General features: G+C 39.6%; 1 protein-coding gene across 2 annotated transcripts in view; it reads right to left on the bottom strand.

Annotated features, from left to right (window-relative positions):
- Positions 1-22,747, bottom strand: part of LOC6043742 (hemicentin-1) — a 521,196-nt gene that overhangs the window by 271,065 nt on the left and 227,384 nt on the right. The gene's annotated exons all lie outside the window — the stretch shown is intronic.

Here is a 22,747-nt window from a genome sequence, read left to right on the forward strand (position 1 = left end):
ATGGTTCGGCATCAAAGGAACAAAAATTCCGAATTTGACCGACGGCAATCACTGACCGCGATGTAAATATTTTTCCCATGTGGAGGGCGGGCGGGAGTACTCTTCCGGAATCGGCGGAACCGGGTGGCGAATTCCGGACCCCGAGCACCAAGCAGAAATGAAAAATTCAAAACTCGCTCTCCCAGCGCCAAAGCAACGCCGGGTGAGCTTTTTCCTGGTGCAATCAGAACCGGTAAAGCTCTGGGAGCTCTTTTTTTTTGGTTGGGGAAAATTCGCACGAAAAATTGATTGAAACTGGTAGCACGGACGGAATTGGCCAGCTGCTGGGTTCTAAGCCAACTGGATGCACCTTGGGTAGGAATAATTGATGTTTGGCAGTGCGTTTCGATTGTCACGCTTGTCCATTTCTAATTTGGGGATGATTTTTGATGCGTTCAGTTTTACGATGAAATAGAAGCTTTTGATCTTTTGATGGCTAACGAGGACGAACGCGTGAATGGGTTGGATAACTGGTTTTGATTTGAAAGGCAATTGGACTTTTTGAATGTGATCACGGTTCAGTTATTTCCAATGAAATATTGCAGCGCAGCCCACTGATATGAAGTTATAAATCGTCGTAGTCGTGCTATCTTGTCGCAACTCTCAATGCCTCACCTTTTGACCTTCACAGATTCTCAAAATTCGATAAAAAATCGATAAAACTGAAAAAAACAATGCATTGTTGTCACTTTTTATATGAAAGAAGTTTCAATCTTGTCGTGCTATCTTGACAAACCCTGAAAATTGATGTAAGTGCGACAATTGGCCAAAGAGACTTATGGTCAGAACGTGTTTGACACACGTACATGTCTAACTACCGCAAACATTTGTAATTATAACTCAATTATGGTAATTATGGTCAACCAAACAAAACGTGTTTGTTGTTGTTTACATTGCGTACGCTATTTTGTGTTGATTCAAGGTCAAACATTACAACGCGTTTTTTCTCGAAACGTCAAAAAGTCAAGTGTAAAATATTTATTTTTTTACGGAGATTAGTTCATACTGGACCATGGATTTAAAAAGTAAAAAAAAAAATGAGTTTTAATGTTTACTGAGTTCACAGCTCCCTTGGGCAATCTCTGACGATCATTGACTAACTTTCTCACCTCGTTACCCGCATCATTCGTGAATAATTCACTTCCACATTCCCAGCAACAACTTCCCAGCACAAAAGGACACATTCGTAATATTCCCCAACAAAAAGAATAATATTCGTTGACAACATTTTTCATCTGTCACTATCCCAGGACACCAAAAAATGGGGGGAAATAAAGAAATTCACTTTGTCAGACCTCTTCTCCCTACACCCACAAATAGAAAGGGGGGGGGGGATAAGGGAGGTCCCAGGTGATACTCCCAGAACTTTTGTCACACTTCATACTTTACACGGAGAGCGAAAAAAAAGCGTGAGGACAAAGAAGGATGCCCCCCCTCCCCCGGCCCCAAACTTGTCAGCGACGTCTTTCTTGGCCAAGTCAACTTAAAAGTTGACGGCGAGGAAGGGGTCACCCCTCTCGAGGTATGATGTGCATAGTAATGGGGCCTCTTCCCGTTTTCAGGCGGTGGAGGTGGAGGAGGCAGATTCCGAAAAAAAAGGACACGGAAGGACCTCTTTCCTCTCACCCACGCGCACTCCGTATGAATGCGAAATGAGGCTGCCAAAAACATAAATAAATTTTTGGGGATTCCATTTTGTCGAGATAAATCTGCCCCGAAAGTGGACCGTGCGACGCGTGGGAGTGGGAATTTAGAGCGAAGTGGTGCGGAGAAGAAGGGTTTCTTCCGGCGGAAGTTCGGACGACGTGCATTCGGGGATTTTTTTTTTTTGAGGAGGGTTGAATTATGGGGCCAGGTCAACGGCTGGATTTGGATTTTGGCCGCGCGGTGACAGGAGGTTATTGAAGGGGAAAATGTGATTGTTTCATTTGGGTGGGTTAAACTTGAGAATTCTTGCATGCAATTTGACAACAAAAACATTAGTGTGTGTAAAGATCGGTTTAAAACTCAATTTAAGCCTGGCACAGAATGCAATAATTACTCAACGGGCTATGACAATCGCGTGCACGACCCTCTTCTGTCACGCGTAGAAAAATTTTAATCGTTTTGCTGTCATTTTCAAGCTCAAACACCTCCTCACTTAATCTTTTACAAACCAGTTAGCACGTAGCAGAGGTAAACATAAACACCAGCCCATTTAGCCTAGATTCCCACCGGCCAAGGTTGAAAATGCGCTATCCCCATTCCGGCTGGCAACACTTTGCACTGCCAATTAACACCATCCAGCGCTAATCTCCTCTTGGTGACCATTTGAGGAGTCTGAGTAAAGGAGGTGCAAACTTGCATTCAAGATTTCAATTGAGAGCTGTCAAAAGGGAGCGTTCTTTAATTACGTAACGCAAAAAAATGGATTTTTGGACCCCCTCCCCCCCCCCCTCGTAACAAAATTTTCATACAAATTTTAAAATTTTTGTATGGAGCGTAACACGGCCCCCGACCCCCCCTTATTACGTAACCCCCCTACTGCGTTACGTAATAAAAGAACGCTCCCAAAATGAAGATTGGTAGAATGGTGTCTAACCTAATTGTTTAATGACCTTGATTGTTTTGACAGTTAATGATGACTACATTTCCTTCTCACAGGTCCTCACAAGTTCAAGTGGCAGCACGTCGCTCATAAAAAGCCATGTCCTATGGCCGCTACCCCGACTAAACCATTCTGCCCTTCGTCAAACGCTAACCCCGCTTGCTGTCCCCGTTTACCCCGTTTAGACCATAATAATAATTATCTAATTGCGCAGCCCACACGCTCCAACACGTCCATCCGTGCCGCCCGACGCCGTGGCGGTTCCGGAAGGGGCCGCAGTTAAAGTGTCATCATGTCCGACTGTCACTTCTGCCGGGGAGAGGCTTCCGGTGACAAAACAAACGTCGGTCCGCTGGGACTCCCCTCCTGTGACAGGTTCAAATGAAGTTGCAAACTTCTAGCCGGTTCGCACGTGGCCCCTTTAGCCACCTCCGGAACCCTCGGCGACCCCGAGGGGGACAGGAGCAATCTTCCGGTGACAGTGCTCCGGGTCGTTATTGCTGATTGTTTTGCTTTTTGCTCCCTCTCACTCTCTCTTTGGAGAGTTTTGGGCGGAAACAGGTTGCGTGATGACGTCCAACGGAAAACTTTCAACCCCTCGTGTTGGTTTGTTTTTGTTTTGTTTCTCCCGGGGAAGTTCATAACGTGTCAAATGGTGTGCTTTTATTGACAAAGCAAAGCGATTTATGGGGGGCAAGTGAGCTTTCCGCAGAACTTTGAGACGTCAAATCTGATCAAAGGCTTATTAAATTCCACTCACATTCGGCGAAACTCACGCGTCGTGGCCTACTGCGGGAGAGCGGAGCCAAAGTTCCCAGAACAACCGCCGGCGGCAGCACCGGCACTGTTATCGTTTTACACGTAAATCTTGGCGGCTAGGGCCGGTCTCCCCGGCCCGGGGGACGCACCGTGTTTGATTAGCGTACAAATTGGATAAATTAATATTGCATGTTCGCCGCTTGTGCAGCATTTTGAGGAGTTTCCAAGGCCGATGTGTTCCGGAGAGGTTTGACCGGAGGTGGACATGTGAACGATATAAGGTTACAAAAGGGCATGTTTTGATGAACAGTGGGGCAGCTTCGAAATTGACTTTTTAAGTCTCAAAATCTCAAAGTCTGAATGTTGGAATGTTTCAATTTCTCAATGTCTCAATGTCTCAATGTCTAAATGTCTCAATGTCTCCATGTTGATTCAGATCATCAATAACACAAATGTCCCACTATTCAAGCTAACCGGTTCACATATTCCGAAAATCGCTCATAACTACAACATCCTCACGTCGCGAATCTCCCACTTATGCCTTCCTTCCGCCGGGTGCTCCCGCTTCAGCTCCTTCTCTTATTCATAATTTCACCCACCGCCGTCACCATACGCACTCATATGAACCCATTTAGCCCCATTTCTCCAAGTCTCGGCTGATGGAAATCAATTTAATACGTGAGAAACATAAATTCCCGGCAGGCTCTCTCCCAGGTCCGGAATTACGGCCTAATGCCGACAAAGGCGGCCTTTCCCGGGCGGGTAAAATCAGCTCCGCCTGGTTGAATTTGCCTCGCTCCTCGAGGATAATTCCTGTAAGGACACACACATACACGTGTGTGTTCACACATACATTTTCCAGAGGAGTCGCGTAATTAAGCGCAGGACGGTGGGGGAGGTTGCAAATCGGGTTTGGTCCTCCTCCTTCTTGGTACAACTAAAAGAGGTGATGGGATTAGTCCTTTATTCCGGTGAATTCTAGCATTTCGCGGCGGAGAGGTGTGATTAAAAGCAAACACATTTCCACTGGAAGCTTCTTTCTAGGGAAACCGCTCAGCTGGAATAAAACGGCGAACTCAATTAGGGAGATTACTTCTCGGGACTGAGTGTGTAATGTGTGTTGAATAGCAAAACAATGCAATTCAAAAAGTGTGAATGGGCTAAGAGTGTTTGCGATTAGGATTAACTGGGGAAAGGTCGCACCGGGGCAATTCTCAAGATTTTCACAGAAGAATGATTGTTTATAATGGTGGAAATAAGCCTAATTGAGCTCTGATTGGCATGATTTCTGTTGGGATTTAGAGACTTACTGTACAACGACATCTTGTGGAGAATGGCTGATAACAAACGAGTATGCAAGAAAATGACACTTGCATGCAAGTTCACGATCCCCGCGTAGTGACATCTTTTAGTGAGGAGCTTAACTCCCGATGTTGAAACTTCTTCCAAGAATCCTCGTAGTTCAACGACGGACTGTACTTTTCATGAATAAAATACGAAAACAACCGGTTCAAGAACTCCGCTTAGAATCAGCTGCCACCGCAAAAGCAACCAGCACGACTAACCAACCAGCTTAGCCGAGAGATCTCCCGATCTGCCGCCTCGTTTCCCCGTAAATTATCATGTTGACCGTAATTAATGGCTTTTTCATCGTCATAAGATGTTGCCCCATGGACCGGACTGTTCCACGTAGGACATGGACAAACACGAGACGGGATAAGCGGTTTGGGGGTTTTGTAGCCTCCAGAACCATAGAGTTTAAAATGAACTCGTTTATTGAGTGGTTTCTGAAGTTTGGTGTCGGGGGAGGGGCGGCGGTTGATGGAGGAAAAAATGGTAGCTTGCACTTTCAGGCAGATATAAAGAGGGCAAAATTAATTGCTTGCAAAGGGAGGACGTCACCGCTACAGGGAGGGTTCGATTTCTACAGGGTTTCTTTAGCTCTGACACGAATTTCGGTTCTTGAGAACTCCAGCTTCTCAGATTGCGAAAATGCAACACCTGTTGGTGACTATCTGAAATTTGGTTCAAACGAAAAAGATTGTTGATGCAACAAAAACATCACTTGCATGCAAGTCACACATTTCAAAACAGCGACATCTTTTAGCGGGTAGGCCAAACGGTCTCAAAATCGATGCTTTCCTGTAACTTTAACTTTAGAGAGCAATAATACCATATCGTCCTTCTACAAATATGTTAATATCATCAAGTGGGTTATCAGATCGCCTATCTGACCACATGTGAGAGCAGCAGAAATCTAAAATGCATAATTTTAATGGCTTTTCTCCGGAACTGCTGGGGAGAACTCCGTCTGCTCTAGAAATGGTCAATAATTCCGTTACCGAATATTAATGAGCTTATCCCTTTGGTGACATGTTTGATGTTGGGAACTATTCCAGCTATGGAGTCGGGGAGTCGTTTAGCAAATAATTATACGTTTGATGTTCGAGGGGGAGATAATTATCATGGATATTAACTGTGGCCACTCCGAAAAAGAGCCAGTGAAAGTTTCACTGGATATCGAAACGGCCACTTTCGGGGATGTAATTAACAGTCAAAACATTTAGATGACCTTTGCTAAGGGGTTTTTAAACAACTGGAAGGGTTCGTTTAGTGGTAAACTTTTAATGGTATTCGTATTAGGGAATGTTTAAATCGAGCCCTTTCGTAGAAGCTTTAATAAATAGAAATTTGGTGAATTAAAGCCACTTATTAACTTAAAAAAATAAAGGACGCTAAAGGTCACACAAATTTCCCTCCAAAACATTTATGACTACCCCAAATCGAGCACGACATTATCTAACAAAACAAAACTCCACTTGACAAGTCCACCCGCAAAACCCATTTCGTTCGAGGACAAATTTCGTTACCAACACCACTTCACAACGCTCCCACGAAACAATAACATCGTTGCGAAAAGTTTTTTATTTCACCACCCCAAAAAAAAAAAGTTCTCACATCACCTCGAGCATCATCGAAACTCAATTTGATTTCTAATTTTCGCTTCCTCCCAAATACCTCGCCCCGGATGGTTCCCCAAACACTCTGGAAAAACTTTTCCCGCAATCATCCGTCCTTATTAGAGATATTGGTTCGCTGATTCCGCCATCCGCCACCGCCGTCGCAACTCCGATAAGTCAATTTGGGCAACTGTCCACTCCGGCGTGGTGCAAAATGAGGTTGGTTCGAGTCCACGCTAAGTGGCGATTGCGTGCAAGAGTGTGGGATCTTGTGTGCAATTTGAGGGTTGCTGGAGGGCACCATCTGTTGGTGAAGATGTCTGGAAGCGATCGATTTAGACTTGGACTTGACTTGAATTCAACTTGGAAAGTTGACGAATTTTTGCTTGGGCTTTGAGTTATGGTTTTGGCATGGAACTATTTCGCCATAAGTTGACACTCGCTCTCAAAATGTGTTCTGCGGACACAGAACGGCGTGGTGACGATGTTCGATAGAAGGAACTCGTTGTCTTATTTGATTATGGTCAGGCTACGGACATTGGTCATGTGGTTTTCCCGACCTCCAGGGTTGAACTTTTCTGCTCCAAATTTGTCCCGGTAAGTTTTGTTTCGCTGCATTTATCAATTTCGTGCAATTCCGAGCCACTCGCTCTAAATTGATAAATTGAAGTCCCCTTCCCTCTCTCGCAGTTTCATCCCTGGCCCCAATCAGCACTCCCAATTCCCAAAAAGGCCCTGCTTTCGGTGGCCATTTTCCACCGATTTGGCCAGGTCCTTGGGCAAATCTTATTTACCAAATGGACACGATTGATTAGATTGTGCATTTCAGCGAACGAACGACTTCTCCGGGACGACCATCGTCGTGGCCCGAGGATAATCGACTAAAAGGACCCGGTCCGGCTCCGTCCCGGAAAATAAATTATAAACTTTTGTGCGGTTGATTTCCCGTGTCAAGGCGGTCCTCGGTCCCCTCAAATGACCCAAATCAAACTCCGGCCTGCACCGATATAAATCGTTCCGGGAAGTAGTCGTAGTGAGGGAGTCCCCGACCCGACCGTCCGACGGCGAGCAGAGCCAAACTGTCACATCCGGACGTGTGTCCCGGGCCGCAGGCAATCAAGCCAGGCATGAGAAACAAATGGCCGCGCTGCCACGGACCGGAGGGGAGGGCGCAGACGAGAACCCAAGGATATAGTGGATTAGATTTATTTGGAAAGTTTTCTCCAGCATTCCGGAGCGATTCGTCATCTATTGCCGTCGGAGCATTCCGGGAAATTCGCCCGCGTCACGGACTTTCTCCCTCACACAAACACAGATAAGAAATGAAGCTCCGGGGAAGACAAAGTTTGGTGAGGGTGCTGGACACAAGACGTGGCTGATATAACTACTGCGAACTACACGAATCGAACGCGCGAGGTGGTGATAGAAAAATAAATCTTATTACCCGGGAACACTCGTCACCGGGATCGTGTTCCGCCGGGAAGTTGGGCACGTGACGTTATCAAGTCAGCGTCATTTATTTACTCCCAACGAAAGCGCTGTGATGGGAGGCAAACAAAGTTTTTTTCTGGTTTGTTTTTTGGAATGGAAATTCTAGAGAAGAGACAAAATATGATGATGGATGTGACTTAGTTACTGTGACTGGTGGGGAAAAAGCTGAAAATTACTTCACTTCAACAATGTTTATTCACTTGATTGTAGACGAGGGCAACAAAACGTGGAAGAAGCGAATTTGAGTGCAACTTTAACTTTTCACCAACAGATGACACGCTCGCGTTGGCTTGAACTTGCGTGCAAGTTAATCTAGCTTGCTTTCAACAGTGATGTTTATCCTATCCGCCATCAGATGTCACTGAACTCCTCGAAGGTTTTTCAACGGTTTTTTTTTCAAAAAATTGAAAATCATCACAATGTAAAGGAACCTCCCCCTCCTTTCAACGAAGAACTTTTTTTCGGCGATCCGCGACCGGTCATCATCAACTTCTTTGGAGGTCCCGCTGTTGGTCAACCAAACCAAGCCAACCGAAGAGGAGAGGATCGCGCGTCGGTACTAATTTCCATTATGATGATTATTTTGATTACAATATAATAGCGTCGGAGGAGAGCTCTGAATGTTTCAACCCATTAAATGCAAACTCCGAGCGCGGTCTCGAATGGCTGGGAAAATTAGTTCTTTTTTCTTTTGGTCGGTTTGTGTCTTGCGATGTTCCGGTTGTTTTTATTTGGGCTTTCAGACATAATTTTGCCTTTCAGCAGTTTGCCGGATTTGGGCTGGTGGAGAAGGGGGTGAGAGCCCGTTTCAAGTTCAACAGTTTTGTGTTCTTTGAGCTTGACTTGAAGCTGTCAAAATGAAATATATTAGATGGTTGAGTTATTGAATTATTCAGCTCGCTTTTTAGAGGCACATTCTTTGAGAAATTAACTTAAGAATTGACTGAATCTGGATTGGACTTGAGCTCAACGGGAAATTAACTTGGGCTACTTAATATTGACTTATACTTCACTTGAACTTGACTTGAACTAGACTTGAACTTGACTTGAACTTGACTTGAACTTGACTTGAACTTGACTTGAACTTGACTTGAACTTGACTTGAACTTGACTTGAACTTGACTTGAACTTGACTTGAACTTGACTTGAACTTGACTTGAACTTGACTTGAACTTGACCTGAACATGACTTGAACTTGACCAAAATTTGATCAAAATTTGACTTGTACTTGTACTTGAAGTAATTTAAACGACTTCTAGCTGTTGATTCCCTTAAAAAGCACCCTCTAATCGTCAATTTCGCAGCAACAGAAAGGGCACGTGTAAAGTGCACCAATTTAACCCCCGTAATCATACAACGAGAAAACTAGTTACTTCAGAAATTGGGTGAAAAAAGTAGTTCAAAAAGAGCTGTTACAGAAGGAAGAGTCAAAAGGACGAGAAAATAACCGGCGACACAAAAGCTCCCCCCCGTCTGATACATCAGGTTCGAAGTTATCCTGGCGGAAGCTCTGTGGCAAAATATCTTCGCAAAAGAGGGCGAAAAAGCCACTCTCAGTTAAAGTGTGTTGTGTCGAACGAAGGTACGTCCCGGGGACCTTTGCGTCCTCTGATCCTGTCACCTGAAATGGCAAGTTGCGGGATGGTTGGTGACGTTCGAAGGGTTGGGGATCTTTTGGGAGGAAAAAAAAGGGTGGAATGGCACAAATATTTCCTGTTGGTTTTTTGAGGGCGGAGAAGCAACAATTTTTAGTTCTCAAAATTGGCTGTAAACTATGAAAAAATCTTAGATTTTTCTGCCCCTTCCAAAAGAGCTTGAACTTTTCTAGGAATAACGAGATTTTGATTTGATACAATCCAACAATTTCCCACCGTGTCATCAATTACTGGGGCGAGAAAGGGTAACCTTTAAAAGAAATTGAAAAGAAATCGTTTGCAACAGTGTCGCCACTTCTTGTCTTCATTGGGTTGTAATGTAAAAAGCTACAAGCTGATTCATCTAGCAGTGTGAATTGAATTAAAGTTTTTTTATGCTTTGAATTACTTTTATATAAACTATGTGGAAATGGTTTTTTAAATTTAAAAAAAAAATTATAAAAGTTTAAGAAAATAGAACGTTTATGTAAAAATAATACAAATAGTTTTACTTTATTATAATTTGATAAAGGTTTAAACCTAGTTTGTGCGAAATTTCTTTTCCTTTAAAAAGGAGAGATTAAAATTGAATCGTTAAACGAACACGAAAATAATGTTTTTGACGTTTTCGTTCTAGAGATAAATTCAAAGTTATCGTTATCATCATCAAAAAATGAATTTTAATTTTTTGAATGTAAAATTATGCATTGATGTATCATCATTTATTTGTTATGCATAAATTACGAAAATTCTCATTAAATACCAGTTTTTTAACCCTCTAACGCCCATGGTTACTCCAGAGCACCACTAGTTTTTGGATTCAAAATTAAATTTCTCTGCAACCATTCATTTTTTCAAGCTGCTTCAATCTGCATTAGTTAATATAGAATGTTAACCAATAACCATTAAAATTTCGTCCAATTTGGTTGATCCAGTTACGAGTAATATGGAAAAATGTAAAAAATCTCGATTTTGCTCTGGGCGGGAAGGGGTTAAACAAAAGAGCAATAATATTTTCAAATCGTCTTTCAGTTCATCCAGATCAAATTACCCAGAAAATTTAATATTTTGCTACAAAAAAATACTTAACGAACATTTAATTTATGAGCCCAAAGCATAAATGAAAAAAAGTCAATTAATTCAAGTAAACTGTCCGTCAATAAGTCTTTTCCTAGTTTTTGAAACATTTAATAAGTTTAATAAGTTCTTCTTTCAAAATAAATGTCCAGAAAAAATTAATTACAAAACCTAAAATAAAAATAGACTTGATTAAAATCAACTTTGAGTTTTGAAATAAATGTTTAAAATTATTCTATTTTTTTTTTTGTTGATTCACTCTTCATAAAGTTTCACAAAAAAATATGACATGGAGTGTTAAGTATTTTTTACTAACTGATTCATAAACTTTTAAAAGAGAAAACTAGAAAATAACGAGGATATGAAACAAACATTAACACTGTTTAGTAAAAAAATAACGAGATAATTAGAAAATAGATTTTCTAAAATTATAATAAACTATCGAGTTCAAAGGTTTCTGAACATTTTCTTAATTGGAACACTACCGAACAAAGCCCAAAACGGGTTTTAGAAAACATAAGTATGACTTGGTAAAGTTTGAATTAAGGGGTTACATACATGTAAATTGGCAAAAATGTCAAGGGTTGGTATGAGCACACACTATTTTTTTTTAATTTGTTTTCATTAAATTATACATTTAAATCTATTGACAAAATAAATATGAAGACTTTTGGATGTGTCATTGCCGAGATATAGCTATTTTAAGTAAGCAGTTTCAAAAAACGGGTGCCACGATATCTCAACACTGCTTTGACCAAATCGGCTCAACATTTTGGTGAAGACTCACTAAACGGGTCCCATGTGCATGACGAAGGCCAATTCTCAAAAAGTTTATTAAAAAAAGATAAAAATATTTTTCTGATTGAAAATCATCTTTTGAAAGGATTTAATAAACAATCGGAAATATGAATTTCAGATATTTTTCACACGTATGTAACCCCTTAAAATTGGCATGGCGGGCCAACCTTAATGTATATTTCGAAAAGGAAATAAAAATGTTTGAGAAAATCTTTCAATCCTCCAAAATTTCAAAAATTGACTGAGTCTATGTAAAAAGTAAAAAAGTAAAAACGCTTTTCCATTTCATACTTAAAAAAAAAAAACGCTCTTTGTAACATTTTAGACACCTAAAAAATCTGCCTTGCCTTATATAGCACATGATATACTTTTCTAAATTCCACCTATTAAGCCTCTGGATTCTAGAAATTTGAGTTTTATGTCCACTTGATGTAATTTTTGATAATTACACATAACAAATATGTTTTTCAAATTAAACAATTTTTGCCTATATTTTGGCAGTGGCAGTGCGTGGCCGAATGGTTACGCTGTCCGCTTTGTAAGCGGATGATTATGGGTTCGATTCCCATCTGCTGCAACCTTCCATCGGATGAGGAAGTAAAATGTCGGTCCCGGCCCTGGTTGTTAGGCCGTTAAGTCATTCCAGGTGTAGGAGTTGTCTCCATGCCATAAGTACAAACAACACACCAAACCAAGCCTACTCCGGTGGAATCGCTGGCGGCGGTTGGACTCGCAATCCAAAGGTCGTCAGTTCAAACACTGGGGTGGAAGGTTCCTTGGAGTAAAAAGAGGTTTGGGTGCTCTCTCCATTCAAGCCTTCGGACTCCTAGGTTCGAGCAGAAACTTGCAATAGAGACCACAAAAGACCCGGGGGTCGTTAATGTGGATGGTTTGATTTTTTTTGCCTATATTTTACATCTCTTGACTCCAAAACATTTTTTTATATTCTTTTTTTTTTGAAAATAATTAGATTTTTAAAAATAAACTATTCTTGTTTGGATTTCAAAGAACACTTTAATTTTTTTTTTCAAAATATGATTTTTGTTTTTATAAAATCGTTCAAGATTTTTTTTTTGAACTGCTTTTATTTCTTCTGATCACACTGGAGATTATTGAGGATCGATAACAATGCTTTATTATTACAATTTTTGTCCAATAAACTTATCCTTCTGAGAATTAAATAAAAATCAAAATGAAAAATTTAATATGAATTCATGTGTGAAAGAATTGCGTTTTAAAGGATTGTTAATTTCATTTTTATTTCGGAAAGTTACAACTTTCCTGTATAATTTCAAAAAGTTGCTCGAAATTGCTCCGTCACTACATTTCCCAACTGTGCAACCTTCAAATTCCCTCCACTTTTCTGTTATTTCTTCACTCCACCGGCAAAGCCCCAAGTGCAACGCAAAGGAAGCGCTTCGGAAAGAGATTTGCTCAAATTGATATGAAATAAGAGCGAGAACCGAGCTCTGCTTATTTGGCCTGGCTCCACTCCGAAGAGTGCCGCCAACTGGGAAATGTCCCCGTTTTTATCCTTTTTGCAGGAGGAAAATGAGAGCTTTTCCTCGGTCTCGTCCTTCCTCCTAAGCTGGTAATTTCCAATCTGGTATAGGTGCGGTGGCGTAAAATTGAAAATCGTTCGAAACTACTCACTGTTCCCCTCTCCTCCGTCCTGGTTGCAAGTTTAAATTTGAAGAACCGTGTTTGAATTGGATGGATAGAATTGGAAGTGGATTCGAGGTCACCTCCCAGATTTGCTGCGATTAAAGCTTCTTTCTTTTCAATTTTAGAAGAAAAAAGAAATGAAAGCATCTCATTCATTTCATGCCTGGCGCAACTTTGATTGAATGCCGGAATTCACCTCTTGTGAAAATTGTCCGCTTTTTCATGGACCGGTGCGCATTCAATTTCAGATAAATGTCCCCCCACCGACCAAACCAGGGACGACCGTCATCAACGACGAATCATCTCGCAAACACACACACACACACTCTTGGGGTCCTGATGGTTCTTCTGGTCTGAACTGCAAAACCCAACTCTCAACATCAGGTTTGGGGTGCGGATAAAAAAAATAAAGGGGCAACATTGTTTTCACCACTCTGCTGCAAAAGGCCAGATCCAATTTGAGTTTTCAATTTGCGAGCTTCTATTGAGGGGTACAAGCGCACACTCTTCAATTGGTTGGGATGGTGGGAGCTTTTGACGTGGGACTACACTAGAAAATATTTCTTCTCGATCAACTGAGTTAACTCTAGAAATTATTGGATCTTAAAAATGTATATCCAATTCAACCAAAGCATTTCAAATTCTGCTTTTTAAAGTAAATTTCGTTACTTTCTATTTATACCATTACACAATTTAACTTCGATAATATTAAGATGAATTAAGACTACTTTTTCTCTAAATGGGAAAAATATTGAACAGATCAACTAAAAGCTTCTTTGAAATGCAAATATACCGTAAACCGGGGGACTTTGATAGGATTTCAATTTGTTTTTAGAATATTTCCCAACAGGTAAGGTTTTTCTCAAGATTATTATTTTTAAAACATGTACTGGGGTAGACTACACAAAGTCCATGCACTGTTTCGGAAAAAAGTTTTTTCAATAATGTTTAGAAAAAAAGTTACGTTAAAAATTCTTAGTTTTAATTCCGGGGTGACTTTGATAGTCATAGTTTTTTTAGTTAAAATCATATTTAAGATGTTCAAACTTTATTTGTACGCTAAATGTACCATCACTAAAGTAGCTGATATAGTTTTTTAGAAAAAAAAATCAATGTTTTTATTTAGTTAACTAAGTGTATAAGCTTTTTAGCAAAATACATATAAATTTTAGGTAAAATTGTTAAAAAGTCGGAATTTTGCCTGAAATTTGTTAAAACTAGTTTTGTTTATAAAATTATCGATTTATATTGCATTTTATACTAAATTTATAGCCCGAATCACAAGTTTTCACATTTTACATGAAATTTGCTCAACTGAAATTGCCGATAGATCTGGAGATTTTTTTTTAATTGTGTTTCAAAAACACATATTATTTATTATTTTCAAACTTTTTTAACCTTTTTCTAGTGGAAAATTCTCCAAAGAATCCGAAAATGCATTCCGTTTTCCGATTGAAAATCATGTTCATTGAGAAAATCATGACACTTTGAGAAGTTTAAAATAATGTTTTTCATCAACATTTTCTTAACTATAGTTAACTAACTTTTTAAACTTTTCAAAATTTTATGAAAAGTTCTTCTTGAGGTACTTTGAACACTTATCTACCACGGTCAGTATGTTTCTAATCCATTTCTTAAGTATATTAATTGTACTCTTCATTTTGCGGAAAAATCGTAAACCTATCAAAGTCACCCCTGCTATCAAAGTCACCCCGTTTTACGGTACCTTTAAGTTTAAAAAACGCTATTTTGCTATGTGTTAGGCTATATCTGGATGCACTATTTTATAACTTAAAGCTCCACCAACGACGAATGTAACAACCCAAGTAACATTTTTTTCCAGGAGTTCTACAAGATTTCTTCAAGATAGCTACAGCATAGCAGTTTGGACCGCGGTAGGATAAAACTCTCTTCAAGTACTCTTCTAAACTCCTGAAGAAGTTTTGAAGAAATTTTATCATACCGCGGTCCAAACTGCTATGCTGTAGCTATCTTGAAGAGCTCTTGTAGAACTCCTGGAAAAAAATGTTACCTGGGATGCCTGAGTGGATTGCAATAAACCTAGTTTTCTTTCAAATTTAGGTTATCAAATTCACTTTTGGCAAACCTACTTTTTTTCTAATTTAGGATATGAAATTAACTCTAATTTTATCATTAAAGCATAAATAAATGAAATTTGATGCATACAAAAAACGCTAACGAAAACACTAACAATTAAAAAATAATAATAAACAAGAGATACATAATTTATCGTACAACAAAAGTTGTGCAAAATGACTTTTTGAATATTGGAAAATTCTGAATATAAAAGAGTTATTAACTTAAAAAAGGGTTTTCCAAAACATAACGCATTCATATTCATAACGTCACATTATTCAATTAAAACTAAAGGGAAAAGCGGCTCATTTCATTGATACACAGTGTTGGTATTCTCGCGCTCTCGCGAGAAAAATTCCTCTTTCTCGAGTTCTCGCCGCGAGTCTCGAGCTGCCGAGAGAACCTCACCGATTGCCCGTGCTCTCCACCACTCGCGAACGGGCTTTCTCGCGAACCAGAATTGTCCGTTCGCGAGAAGTTGAACGTGTTAGAAACGAACAAAAAACAACACAGCGATTGAAGTTACACCTCTATACCATTGCCTGGTTCGCATTCATACCCCTGATGAACATATTGCTACACAGAAAAACATAATGTAGATTTGGAAGCTGTAATTTTGGAATACCTCTTTTATGATGTAATTTTACCTCAATTTAGACTGAAAAAGTGACATTACACCAGAAAAGTGGTAAAATTACACATTTCCAGAGGTAAAATTACACCTTTTTCTGACATAAAAGATGTACCCCCTCCCAGGTGTAATATTACCATGATTTTTTTTTCTGTGTACCTCAGGACGAACGGATAGCACTTTTTCTCGCAGCGAGAGCTAGAACATGAACGAAAATGCGAGCGCAAGCGAGAAGAGAGAAGTACTAGAAGTTCTCTCCCTCGCTCGCGAACGAGAAATGCTTTCCTTCTTCTCGCTCGAATTCCAACACTGTTTGATGCAAAAATGTACCTGAATTTCATCTCTATATACAGCATCAAAAATGCGTAATAATCGGTATTGAACAAGCAAGCTTCTGTGAATAGTTTTGCCAAAAAAAAAACTAACTTAATCCACCTATGTGGTTGGAGCCTTCCTCACAACAATGGCTGTACCGTAAACTGGGGTCAATTGGGACACATGGGGCGAATTGGGACAGCAGTTTTAACCATGTTGGAGCACAAGATTTTGATTTTTCATTATGGTTTCGGTTAGAACAGACTTAGGCCAACAAAATGTGTACATCAATTTTCAAATTTAAAAGCTTTAAGTGCTCTAAAAACTGCTGTCCCTATTCAGACTGTAGTCCCGATTCACCCCAGATTACGGTACACAAGTTTCATCTATTTTTTAGATCCGGCTTCCAAAAAGTGCATCGATATCACTTAAGTGGCCATATCTCGAGACAGGGTTGCCAGATCTTCAATGTTTTGGGTTCGTTGGAAAGGTTTTTTGATAACCTAACCAACGATGGGTCGGATGATGGACCCGGACATAGTTTACATACATTTAAGTGAGATCCGGCATCAAAAAAGTACATCAATATCACTTAAGAGGCCCTATCTCGAGACAGGGTTGCCAAATCTTCAATGTTCTGGACTCATTGGAAAGGTTTTTTGATAATCTAACCAACGATGGGTCGGATGATGGACCCGGACATAGTTTACATACATTTAAGTGAGATCCGGCTTTAAAAAAGTATATCAATACCACTTAAGTGACCATATCTTGAGACAGGGTTGCCAGATCTTCAATGTTTTGGACTCGTTGGAAAGGTCTTTTGATAACCTAACCAACGATGGGTCGGATGATGGACCCGGACATCGTTTACATACAGTTAAGTGAGATCCAAATATATGTGAAAACACATTTTTATACATAACTTTTGAACTACTTATCGAAACTTCAATCTGTATAAAACTCGATCTATGGGACCCTTAACCAAGTCGAATGCAACAAGTTAGGGTCAAATCGGTTCAGCCAGTGCCGAGAAACATGAGCTAGTTTGTTGGTCACATACATACATACACACACACATACACACACACATACACACAGACATTTGTTCAGTTTTTGATTCTGAGTCGATATGTATACATGAAGGTGGGTCTACGACGTTTTTATAAGAAAGTTCATTTTTAGAGCAGGATTATAGCCTTACCTCAGTGAGGAAGGCAAAACAATAATTTTCAATCTTGAGTATTGGAAAATATGATAGAATCAGTACCAAATCTTCAAGAAATCTAAAATCGCATATTTTCGAAGGTTTAAAATAAAAAAAACTGCAAATACTTTGCTGAAATCAAACCATTGTTTGCTATATCTTGAAAATTAAGCACTTTATTAAAAAAACTGAAAAGAACTTTTTGATTGCAAATTGGCTTTTAGATAAAAATTGGAGGTAAACAAATTTTAAGTAAAAAATCGAAGAAAAAATCACTTTTTTTAAAAAATTTACAACTCAGCCCTATTTTTTACCTTACTTCTCTACTGCGAGAGAGGTTTTGTTAAATAATAAAAATTCGGCAGTTTTTTTCCGCGTACAATTTTTTTTAAAAGTCCTCATGAATACCTACAACTTTGCCCAGGACACTAAATTGATTAGAAACTTCCTTCAAAAGTTACAGATTGTCGAATATTTACGAATCATTTTTATATGGACAGCTGTCAAAATTGTATGGAGCCTTGTATGAGTAAACCAATGATAAAAATGGCCTCTTTGGTCATAGGGAAGGCTTCCACAAAGTTTGACTCAAATTAAAAAAAAATACAAAAATTAAAAATGGTCGAAATCGGCCGATTTCGTAGAAAATTGCTCATTTTCAATATTTCTTTTAAGATAAATTGCTTAGTTTCACATTTATAATTAAAAAAAACACTTTTATGAAATATGAAATGACACTTTGCAATTGTTTAATGCCAATATGGAATATTGTATTAAGTATTTTGTAATAAAATTGCTGAAAAATATGGAATTTGAAACCAGATTTATTTTTATTTTTTGATACAAAAACTTTAATAAAATATTTATAAGACTTTATAAATTGCTTCTATTATATTACAATAATATTCTTAGTAAACTTTTCAGTACCTTTGATCATTTTGTTATGCCCAAAAGAGTTTTTTATTATTCGAAAGCGTAGATTTGCTGTGCAATGCCACATTAAAAAGTATAATATCTTTAATAAAGATCATTCTAAGATTTTTTTCGATTCACAATAGAAATTCATGAGAAAAATAAACTGTAAGTAAACAAAGCTTAGACCACTTGAGTAAAACATCATTAGTAATCTAGAAACTCTTATTTGAAATGAAGCATTAATTTAAAAACAAATAAATGTATCATTTAACATTTAAAATCCCGCTTCAATAAGTCACTGATATTGATTGAATGGCAACTTTATCAACTTCAATCTTTCGAAAAAAAAAAAAAACATTTTTATACACATATAGTTTAAATTCATCCTCTAAAGTGCTGTTTAACACTGGAACGCCCAACGCATGTCCAACTTACACGGACGCCCAAGCCTCCCAAAAAAGTTGGAACGGTAACTTCAACTCGCTGGTTCTCGGGCATTACTCAACCAATCAGGACGATTCTTGTTTCCAGTGATTTGTAGGAATGTCTAGATGATCTTTAAACGTTGTAGAACTTGATTTGAACAAATCTGTAATTTCTGCGACCGAAAACATCGTTCCACCTTTTTTAAAACAACTGCCTCCACGGAATTTTCGGCGAATTTTTTTTTACACGCGAAAAAAAAAGTTGGAACGATGTTTTTGATCGCAAAAATTACAGATTTTATCAAATTAAGTTCTTCAAAGTTCTAGAATCATCTAGACATCCTAACAAATCACTGAAAAGAAGAATCATCTTGATTGGTTGAGTTATGCCCGAGAACCAGCGAGTTGAAGTTACCGTTCCAACTTTTTTGGAGCCTTGGGCGTTGGAATGTTAAAAAATAATTCACAATCGCTACAACGTTTGACTATTTTAACCAAGGGGTAGGACAGAGAGTTATATTGAGAAAGTTTGAATAACTTTGAGTAACATTGAGCCACTCAAAGTTTTTCAATTCTCCCAAACGACGTAACGAATTTTGACACTGACATTTGGCACCAGAGAGAGACGGCTGACTTTGACAGACACAATACCAACCCCAAACAGAAACAACGTGAAGCGGAAAAAAATGAAAAAAAAATGGTTCCGGCAATTTACGGCGTCTGCGGAGCAGGAAGGACGAGGACAACAACTGGTCTGGGCCCGTGCATAAAAAAGCATCATCCATCAGCAAAGGCAGCACCTGCTCTTTCAATAATTATCCTACGGCAGACTGATATCATGGATCCTACCCCTTGCAGGACCAGATCCGTATAAAAATCCGGCATCTCACACACGCCGAGATCGAAACAAAAAGTTGTGTTTTGCGCCGAGCAGCTGCAGGACGTATCTAGATCTTCATCCGGGGGAGGAGGACCTGAGATGTGTAGGGTGCTGGTGGACATGGTAGAGATCAAGTTCCCCGGACTGTCCCGCGACTACAGTCTGTTTCCGATCTTCACTTGTGATAAGTACCAAGCTCGTGAAACCCACAAATCAAATTCATAAGCACAAACGATCGTCCAAGCTATGACAATCCACGCGACCAGCAAGGTTATCCCGCGGAACGGTTCGTGGGCGATTCGTAACATGGTTTCGCGTCCCCGAGATCAGTGTGACACGTTCCTAAGCAACGGCGCCGACTCAACCAGGCCATCATTCCTCGATCGCGCACGACGTTGAGTCGGCATTGCGTGACATCGGTTGTGAGGTGTACCAGGACGAGGAGTGGAAGGCACACTCGGACATTCAGATTCAGAACGAGGAGGACTCAGGGGACATCGGCATCTTTCAAGAATGTTCACCCAAGCCTTTTTCTTGCGCACAGAACGGACCACAGGCATCTAAGACAAAACTAAGCAAAAAGCAGACAATGTAATAAACTTTTTTTTATTAGTTTTGTCTGACTCCTTCGACAATAGCTTATTACTCGCAAGTACCCGCAGGACATAACCGGATCGACTTCTGGTTCGCTCAAGAGAACTGTCCTCGCGGTCGCTAGTATCGAATGTTGTTTGTTGGACTTTTCGGCTACGCACAGAGGCTTGGGTGGGACCAGGAAGACGATAGTGTCATCACCAGACTTGATGGACTTTGGATGATCCTCGGTGGACTTGCCGGAACGACGATAGACCTTCTCCTTGATCTCGCTAAACTCGCAATCAATGTGAGCGGTGTGGCATTCCAGCACAATGGTGTATCCGTTGGAGATCTGACCGGAGTGGTTCAGCACGATGACCTGTTTTCGACGGACTTGTCAGTAGGGCGGTTCGGCGTCAGGACGCCATCCATAGTCTCAAGCAGGTACTTGCCGTCAGCCTTGTCCTCTTGCGCTCAATGGCCCATCCCTTGAACTAGTACATCTTGGTGGACGGTTCCAGCATGTTGTCTCCGTGCCATCCAGAGATGGGCACGATAGCGACGGCGGCCGGGTTGTAGCCGTTCTTCGGGATGTAGGACAAGATTTCCTCAAAACGGGCGTCGTTGTACGGAGGCTGGGTCGATTCCACCGGCGATCAGCTGTTTGACACCGAGGGTGAAGGCGAACAGGGCATTTCCTCAGGTCCGTTTTTAGAGATAATGGACCGGAACAGGGCAGTAAATCCAGCCGGCTGAGCCCTGCTAAAGCACTCTGGCACAAGGTCAGCAGCTTCTACAAGCGGCAGGGGGTGCCAGCTATGCCACAAAATCGAGAACTGCTACGTGCCGCAACGCCGGAATCTTTTTCTTGCAGCAACATCCGGATTGAAATCCGGGACAGACCATTCCGCAGCAAATACAATGGCCAATTTTGGGTAGTTGAGCAGTATTGCGCAATTCTCACTAACTTGGACTTCGCACTAAATGATTGCTATCGATCGCACTATTGCGACTTGTCAAACAGGCTTGGGAAATTTTACTTTTCTCAAAAAATGATCTAAGCGAGCCGATGTTGCTCACCTGTCAATCGCAATTTTAAAGTGCGAATGTCCAGTTTGGTGAAAACTGCGACTGGAAATGTAAATAAACAACTGCTGGTTGCCTAGTTTTTGGAAAAAAATTTGTCAAAAGTGCGAGAGAAAAGTGCGGGCCAAATCCAAGTTACAGTGCAAGGACCAATATCTTGTCGTGAAATTATTTTTGACTTGCTTGTAAACACGCTCGCCTGTCAAAATATGTATATTCACAAATTCCGTAACCTGTTGGAAAATCATTCAAGAGGGATATTGAGTAACTTTGAGCCACATTGAGTATCTTTGAGAAAATGAGTCACTCAGTTTCTCACTGTCTTACCCCTTGATTTTAACAATCAAGTTTGAACGTGAGTGTAAGCCATTCATTTTATAGAAGTTATTTTTCCGGAGTCAATTTTGGATAAGCTAACATTTCCTTTATTTTTAATTAAAAAGTAAAAGAAGTATGTAGTATTTTTTGTAATGGCCAACGTTTTTTTACAATTTGGAACAAGCCATAAAAATATTAAAACATACAAATGGCTTAAAATAATACTAAAAGATGGTAGAGTTAGTTAAATAATAGTAAAACAAACATAAAACTTTACAAGATAAATGCAAATTTAATTTTACAAATTACTTTAATGAGCAAGAAAAACATAAACCAACAGAAGTTAAATTTAAGTTGCTCATAAAAGTCTTCTAAACTTGACAAAAAAGATCAGATTTTTTTGAACTCATGAAGGTTTTAATTAATTGAACAAAGGCTGGTACAAATTTTATTTTTAGTTTTTGTCTCCCCCTCCCCTGCAAAGTTGGCCCGAAAAATCAAAGAAAAAATACATATTTTTTCAAAAAAAACTTCAAAATTTCTATGAAAACTAAAGTGCAATCAGCTGAAAGCAATGTAAAATGCATTCCCCTGCGTTTACATAGAAAAAAAAATCAATTCTCGTAATCGTGAATTAAGTTCACGAATGTGAGAACCACGAAGGAATTTATTCATGAGTATGGTGCAATTGCACCATAAACGTGAATATATTCTTTCGTGGATCTCGCATTCGTGAATTTAATTCACGATTTCGAGAATTGGTTTTTTTCAGTGTAGAATCATTATTAAGCATGTTTAGTTTTGAATATCTTTTGAATTTTTGAAAAAAGTTTTTTTTTCACAAAAAAATTGATTTCGTCAACTTTTACATTTTTTGAAAACTAATGATAAACTAATGAAAACTAAGATGTTAAATTGATTTTGTCAAAAGTTCATATTGTTTGCAGCTAATCGCTTGCAAAATGTCAAAAAAAAGATAAAAAGAAAAAAAAAAGTCAGAGCGCTTAGTCCTCCGTCTAACTTTGAACTATTTTTTTTAACTTCCCCACCCAACGATAGGACTTTGTTTTTCGCACAACTATTGCATCGTGATGGTTCCCGGGACTGACTCACGGACGGCATTTTGTGTACACCATTCATCTCTCATCAGCTCCCATCATTTGATTTGCACACCAACCAACCCACCCACGTAGGACCACTTTCCAGTTCTGATGGCAGCTGGTGGCTGAGCCCAACTTTGTCTGCGATTCGGTTTGCGATATAAAGTTGCACAGAACACACACACAC

This window comes from Culex quinquefasciatus, chromosome 2 (assembly GCF_015732765.1).
Source record: "Culex quinquefasciatus strain JHB chromosome 2, VPISU_Cqui_1.0_pri_paternal, whole genome shotgun sequence".
Taxonomy (NCBI): domain Eukaryota; kingdom Metazoa; phylum Arthropoda; class Insecta; order Diptera; family Culicidae; genus Culex; species Culex quinquefasciatus.